Raw genomic sequence first — 7,971 nt, 5'->3', positions numbered from 1 at the left:
GCTTGCAGGACCGGATCCGTGCGCAGCAGGGGCTGGGGACACCGATTCGGAGGCGGGCGGCGAGGCTAGGAAGGCCGGAGCTGAGGGAGAGAAGGAAGAAAGGAGGGGAGGTGCGGCGTCCTAGGCAGGAGCTCGCCGGAGCCGGGCGACGGCGCACGGGCACGGGAGACGAAGGGATCCGAAGCCAGCCGGTCGGGCGACAACAACCAGGACACGGGTGGCGTACGAATGAGGACTTGACCACCAGGTAATCCATTCATCTCCCCTGTTTTCCTAATTCCCCACGATCTGGTTATCAATCACCATGTCCTTCAGCTGCAGAAATCACTCATTCTTGGCGCCATGGCGGCCGCGGCAGCGGCCAGCGGTGCCATCCCATGGCGTAGAGAGGAGAGGACGGAGGGGAAGCTGGCCAGCAGAGGTTGGCTCGCCCACATGTGCGGCGGCGCCATCCCGTGGTGGAGAAAGCATGTGACGAAGGGGAAGCATTATACTCTAATGACAGATTAGAACTCGATTGTGGCCGCAACGAAATCACAGCCAACTGAAGAATACGCAGGCATGGCGGGGCTGAATCAAACATCACAACCAATCGAAGAAGAGGCGGACATGGCCGGGCTAAGCCGAACATCACAACCAGTCAAAGAAGAGGCGGGAATGGCCGGGCTAACCCGCTGTAACCGGGAGGTCGGGGCAGAGGTAGAGGAGGATGAACGGTGGGTGGAGCCGGATGCTGCAGATCGAGGACGCGCTGCACCGGGACTGTTGGTGGCGGTGGAGGGGGAGTAGGGGAAAGGCGTCGCGGGAAGTCACAGGAGGCAAGTGGAACAACCGCTCCAGATCTGCCACAAGGGGGCACTCTGCCACCGAGAGATGCGCCGCCGGAGCGCCGAGCTGACAGCTGCGAGGGGGGTCGCACGCAATGGGCCAGCCGGGAGACGAGGAGAGGCCCCACCGCCACTGCCACGGATCAGCCACCAGGCGGCGCCGAGGGGAGGTGCGTGGAGATGGGGTGCTTGGTGGCGGCGTGCTCGGGGAATCGGCCTGTGTCGCCGGGCGCTCGGCCCTGTTCTATATCGGTGAGGAAAGAGATGCAGATAGGGATGAGAGATAGATGGAGCGATAGTACAGAAGAGAGGAGCGGTGGAGTTTGTTTTTTTGCTTTTGACAACAAAGAGAGCGGTGGAGGTGGAGACAAATGGACAAGTTTGGAGGTGGAGTTCTGGATGTGGATGGTGTACGTGTCGGCTCAAAGCAACCAACGCACGCTGATATTAAATCTTACAAATTAAACAACCTTCAATAAAAAAATGAAAATCCTACTTAATAAAAAACATTAGGATTCAAATCTTTTGATAATTTTATAAAAAATCTTTAAATGAACTACACTGTATGTTTCTCCTTAGAAGACTATTTCATGCATCACTATTCTTCCATCCGATGGTAGTGCAGAGCTTGAATATGTGCTAATAAAGGACACTCGGTGGCCCCTTCACATCAACACTGCATGATCCAAAAAAAGATAATGCAACCCGTAACACATGCGCATGTGCACCTTACAGAGACGAGGGTAATTTTATGTCAATATCTATCGGAGTTGGATATAAATGGAGTAAAAAGCATTGGTGATCACTACACTTGTCATGTACGCTCACTTTGGTCACTGTACTTAAGAATACGGTCAATACGGTCACTATATACGTGTTGTGATGATTATACGGTCACTGTCACACCGTATAGCTATGTATTTTGTTTAGTTGACCAGTCAAACCATCTGAATGGCGCCTTGTCAGCTCACTTTCTCTCTACCTACATGGGGCCCACGTGTCAATGGATAGATGAAAGAAATGGAGGGAAAATAAAGCAATGCGCAAGTGAGAGAATCAGACGACTAATTAACCTCTGTGAGGCCAGCACGCCAGCCAGTCGAGCTGATCCCCGTAAGTGTTCTATCTTGACAAAGGCTGCCTATTATATCGTGGTTGCATTCACGTGACAAATATGGTTGGGCCGCTATTGATTGTACGTCCATATTTGTGTTTGTGCATGTCTTCGCACTTCAGAAGAAGATAATCTTATTTTCGTCCCTGGCAAAAGAATGTACCATCTTTCGTTGTAGTTGGTGGTGGTGTAATATAATGCAGCCCCCGTTTCGAAAATATCCGATAATATAATGCAGCTCATGTACAACTCCGTGTGTTCTTTCATTAAGTGTTCGGTTGTGCATCTGATCATCTGTATATTTTTTTCCGGCTGATCATCAACACTTTTAGTTTTAGTTGTTCAAATTCCCGCAGTGGACTCTAGACCGGCCGTTGGATCTTAGATGTAACGATAATATAGTGCTAACAATTAATGGGCTCCAAACCGGCCATGTGAACCTAAGCAAGCTTACTTATAAGTATATGGTTACTTCATGCATGAACGAACCAGGCTCAACGGCGGGAGCCAGGCTTTGTGCATGAACCAGCCAGGAGCGTGTTGAGGAACGTAGCAGAAATTCAAAATTTTCCTACGTGTCACCAAGATCAATCTAGGAGATGCTAGCAACGAGAGGGGAGGAGTGCATCTACATACCCTTGTAGATCGCGAGCGGAAGCGTTCAAGAGAACGGGGTTGATGGAGTCGTACTCGTCGTGATCCAAATCACCGATGATCCTAGCGCCGAACGGACGGCACCTCCGCGTTCAACACACGTACGGAGCGACGACGTCTCCTCCTTCTTGATCCAACAAGGGGGGAGAGGTTGATGGAGATCCAGCAGCATGACGGCGTGGTGGTGGAAGTAGCGGGATCCCGGCAGGACTTCGCCAAGCGCAAGCGGGGAGGAAGAGGTGTCACGGGAGGGAGGGAGGCGCCAGGGCTTGGGTATGGCTGCCCTCCCCTCCCCACATATATATAGGGGCAAGGGAGAGGGGGGGCGCAGCCTTGGCCCTTCCTCCAAGGAAGGGTGCGGCCAGGGAGGAGTCCATCCTCCCCAAGGCACCTAGGAGGTGCCTTCCCCCTTTAGGACTCTCCCTTTCCCTTATCTCTTGGCGCATGGGCCTCTTGGGGCTGGTGCCCTTGGCCCATATAGGCCAAGGCGCACACCCCTACAGCCCATGTGGCCCCCCGGGGCAGGTGGACCCCTGGTGGACCCCCGGACCCCTTTCGGCACTCCCGGTACAATACCGATAATGCGCGAAACTTTTCCGGCGACCAAAACAAGACTTCCCATATATAAATCTTTACCTCCGGACCATTCCGGAACTCCTCGTGACGTCCGGGATCTCATCCGGGACTCCGAACAACTTTCGGGTTACCGCATACTAATATCTCTACAACCCTAGCGTCACCGAACCTTAAGTGTGTAGACCCTACGGGTTCGGGAGACATGCAGACATGACCGAGACGACTCTCCGGTCAATAACCAACAGCGGGATCTGGATACCCATGTTGGCTCCCACATGTTCCACGATGATCTCATCGGATGAACCACGATGTCGAGGATTCAATCAATCCCGTATACAATTCCCTTTGTCAATCGGTATGTTACTTGCCCGAGATTCGATCGTCGGTATCCCAATACCTTGTTCAATCTCGTTACCGGCAAGTCACTTTACTCGTACCGTAACGCATGATCCCGTGGCTAACTCCTTAGTCACATTGAGCTCATTATGATGATGCATTACCGAGTGGGCCCAGAGATACCTCTCCGTCATACGGAGTGACAAATCCCAGTCTCGATTCGTGCCAACCCAACAGACACTTTCGGAGATACCTGTAGTGCACCTTTATAGCCACCCAGTTACGTTGTGACGTTTGGTACACCCAAAGCATTCCTACGGTATCCGGGAGTTGCACAATCTCATGGTCTAAGGAAATGATACTTGACATTAGAAAAGCTCTAGCAAACGAACTACACGATCTTGTGCTATGCTTAGGATTGGGTCTTGTCCATCACATCATTCTCCTAATGATGTGATCCCGTTATCAATGACATCCAATGTCCATGGTCAGGAAACCATAACCATCTATTGATCAACGAGCTAGTCAACTAGAGGCTTACTAGGGACATGTTGTGGTCTATGTATTCACACATGTATTACGGTTTCCAGTTAATACAATTATAGCATGAACAATAGACAATTATCATGAACAAGGAAATACAATAATAACCATTTTATTATTGCCTCTAGGGCATATTTCCAACAGTCTCCCACTTGCACTAGAGTCAATAATCTAGTTCACATCACCATGTGATTAACACTCAAAGTTCACATCGCCATGTGACTAATACCCAAGAGTTTACTAGAGTCAATAATCTAGTTCACATCACCATGTGATTAACACTCAATGAGTTCTAGGGTTTGATCATGTTATGCTTACGAGAGAGGTTTTAGTCAACGGGTCTGCAACATTCAGATCCGTGTGTGCTTTACAAATCTCTATGTCATCTTGTAGATGCAGCTACCACGCGCTACTTGGAGCTATTCCAAATAACTGCTCTACTATACGAATCCGGTTTACTACTCAGAGTCATCCGAAAGTGTCAAAGTTTGCATCGACGTAACCCTTTACGACGAACTATTTTACCACCTCCATAATCGAGAAAATTCCTTAGTCCACTAGATACTAAGGATAAGTTCGACCGCTGTCATGTGATCCATTCCTGGATCACTATTGTACCCCTTGACTAACTCATGGCAAGGCACACTTCAGGTGCGGTACACAGCATAGCATACTGTAGAGCCTACGTCTAAAGCATAGGGGACGACCTTCGTCCTTTCTCTCTCTTCTGCCGTGGTCAGGTCTTGAGTCTTACTCAATACTCACACCTTGTAACACAGCCAAGAACTCCTTCTTTGCTGATCTATTTTGAACTCCTTCAAAATCTTGTCACGGTATGTATTCATTTGAAAGTACTATTAAGCGTTTTTGATCTATCCTTATAGATCTTGATGCTCAATGTTCAAGTAGCTTAATCCAGGTTTTCCATTGAAAAACACTTTTCAAATAACCCTGGATGCTTTCCAGAAATTCTACATCATTTCTGATCAACAATATGTTAACAACATATACTCATCAAAAATTCTATAGTGCTCCCACTCACTTCTTTGGAAATACAAGTTTCTCATAAACTTTGTATAAACCCAAAATCTTTGATCATCTCATCAAAGCGTACATTCCAACTCCGAGATGCTTACTCCAATCCTTAGAAGGATTGCTGGAGCTTTGCATACTTGTTAGCATCTTTCAGGATTGACAAAACCTTCTGGTTGTATCACATACAACCTTTCCTCAAGAAAATCGTCGAGGAAACAATGTTTTGACATCCTATCTGCAAGATTTCATAAATAATGCAGTAACTGCTAATAATTCTAACAGACTCTTAGCATCGCTACGAGTGAGAAAGTCTCATCGCAGTCAACTCCTTGAACTTGCCGGAAAACATCTTAACGACAAGTCGAGCTTTCTTAATGGTGACACTTACCATCATTGTCTGTCTTCCCTTTAAAATCCATCTGTACCCAACAGCCTTACGACCATCAAGTAGTTCTTTCAAAGTCTATACTTTGTTTTCATACATGGATCCTCTCGGATTTTATGGCCTCGAGCCATTCGTCGGAATCCGGGCCCACCATCGCTTCTCCATAGCTCGTAGGTTCATTGTTGTCCAGCAACATGACTTCCAAGACAGGATTACGTACCACTCTGAAGTAGTACGCATCCTTGTCGTCCTATGAGGTTTGGTAGTGACTTGATCCGAAGTTTCATGATCACTATCATAAGCTTCCACTTCAATTGGTGTAGGTGCCACAGGAACAACTTCCTGTGCCCTGCTACACACTAGTTGAAGTGACGGTTCAATAACCTCATCAAGTCTCCACCATCCTCCCACTCAATTCTTTCGAGAGAAACTTTTCCTCGAGAAAGGACCCGTTTCTAGAAACAATCACTTTTGCTTCCAGATCTGAAATAGGAGGTATACCCAACTGTTTTGGGTATTCTATGAAGATGCATTTATCCGCTTTGGGTTCGAGCTTATCAGCCTGAAACTTTTTCACATAAGCGTCGCAGCCCCAAACTTTTAAGAAACGACAGCTTAGGTTTCTCTAAACCATAGTTCATACGGTGTCGTCTCAACGGAATTGCGTGGTGCCCTATTTAAAGTGAATGCGGTTGTCTCTAATGCCTAACCCATAAACGATAGTGGTAATTCGATAAGAGACATCATGGTATGCACCATATCCAATAGGGTGCAGTTATGATGTTCGGACACACCATCACACTATGGTGTTCCAGGCGGTATTAGTCGTGAAACAATTTCCACAATTTCTTAATTGTGTGCCAAACTCGTAACTCAGATATTCATCTCTATGATCATATCACAGACATTTTATCCTCTTGTCACGACGATCTTCAACTTCACTCTGAAATTACTTGAACCTTTCAATAATTCAGACTTGTGTTTCATCAAGTAAATATTCTCAGCATCTACTCAAATCATCTGTGAAGTAAGAACATAACGATATCCACTGCGTGCCTCAGCACTCATTGGACTGCACACATCAAATGTATTACTTCCAACAAGTTGCTCTCTTGTTCCATCTTACTGAAAACGAGGCCTTTCAGTCATCTTGCCCATGTGGTATGATTTGCATGTCTCAAGTGATTCAAAATCAAGTGAGTCCAAATGATCCATCTGTATGGACTTTCTTCATGCATATATACTAATAGACATGGTTCGCATGTCTCAATCTTTTCAAAAACGAGTGAGTCCAAAGATCCATCAACATGGAGCTTCTTCATGCGTTTTATACCAATATGACTCAAGTGGCAGTGCCACAAGTATGTGGTACTATCATTACTATCTTATATCTTTTGGCATGAACATGTGTATCACTACGATCGAGATTCAATAAACCATTCATTTTAGGTGCAAGACCATTGAAGGTATTATTCAAATAGACAGAGTAACCATTATTCTCCTTAAATGAATAACCGTATTGCGATAAACATAATCCAATCATGTCTATGCTCAACGCAAACACCAAATAACAATTATTCAGGTTTAACCCCAATCTCGATGGTAGAGGGAGCATGCGATGCTTGATCACATCAACCTTGGAAACACTTCCAACACATATCGTCATCTCACCTTTAGCTAGTCTCCGTTTATTCCGCAGCTTTTATTTCGAGTTACTAACACTTAGCAACCGAACCGGTATCTAATACCCTGGTGCTACTAGGAGTACTAGTAAAGTACACATTAATATAATGTATATCCAATATACTTCTGTCGACCTTGCCAGCCTTCTCATCTACGAAGTATCTAGGGTAGTTCTGCTTCAGTGACCGTTCCCCTCATTTCAGAAGCACTTAGTCTCGGGTTTGGGTTCAACCTTGGGTTTCTTCACTAGAGCAGCAACTGATTTGCCGTTTCATGAAGTATCCCTTCTTGCCCTTGCCCTTCTAGAAACTAGTGGTTTTACTAACCATCAACAATTGATGCTCCTTCTTGATTTCTACTTTCGCGGTGTCAAACATCGCGAGTTGCTCAAGGATCATCATGTCTATCCCTGATATGTTATAGTTCATCACGAAGCTCTAATAGCTTGGTGGCAGTGACTATGGAGAACCATCACTATCTCATCTGGAAGATTAACTCCCACTCGATTCAAGTGATTGTAGTACTCAGACAATCTGAGCACATGCTCAACGATTGAGCTTTTCTCCCTTAGTTTGCAGGCTTAAGAAACTTGTCAGAGGTCTCATACCTCTTGACGTGGGCATTAGTCTGAAATCCCAATTTCAGTCTTTGGAACATCTCATATGTTCTGCGACGTTTCAAAACCGTCTTTGGTGCCACAATTTTAAACCGTTAGCATCACACACTGAACTATCACGTAGTCATCAAAACGTGTATGTCAGATGTTTCGTAACATCTACAGACGACGCTCGAGGTTCAGCACACCGAGCGGTGCATTA

This window comes from Triticum aestivum, chromosome 2D (assembly GCF_018294505.1).
Source record: "Triticum aestivum cultivar Chinese Spring chromosome 2D, IWGSC CS RefSeq v2.1, whole genome shotgun sequence".
NCBI lineage: Eukaryota > Viridiplantae > Streptophyta > Magnoliopsida > Poales > Poaceae > Triticum > Triticum aestivum.
Note: the sequence above shows the minus strand (reverse complement) of the source record.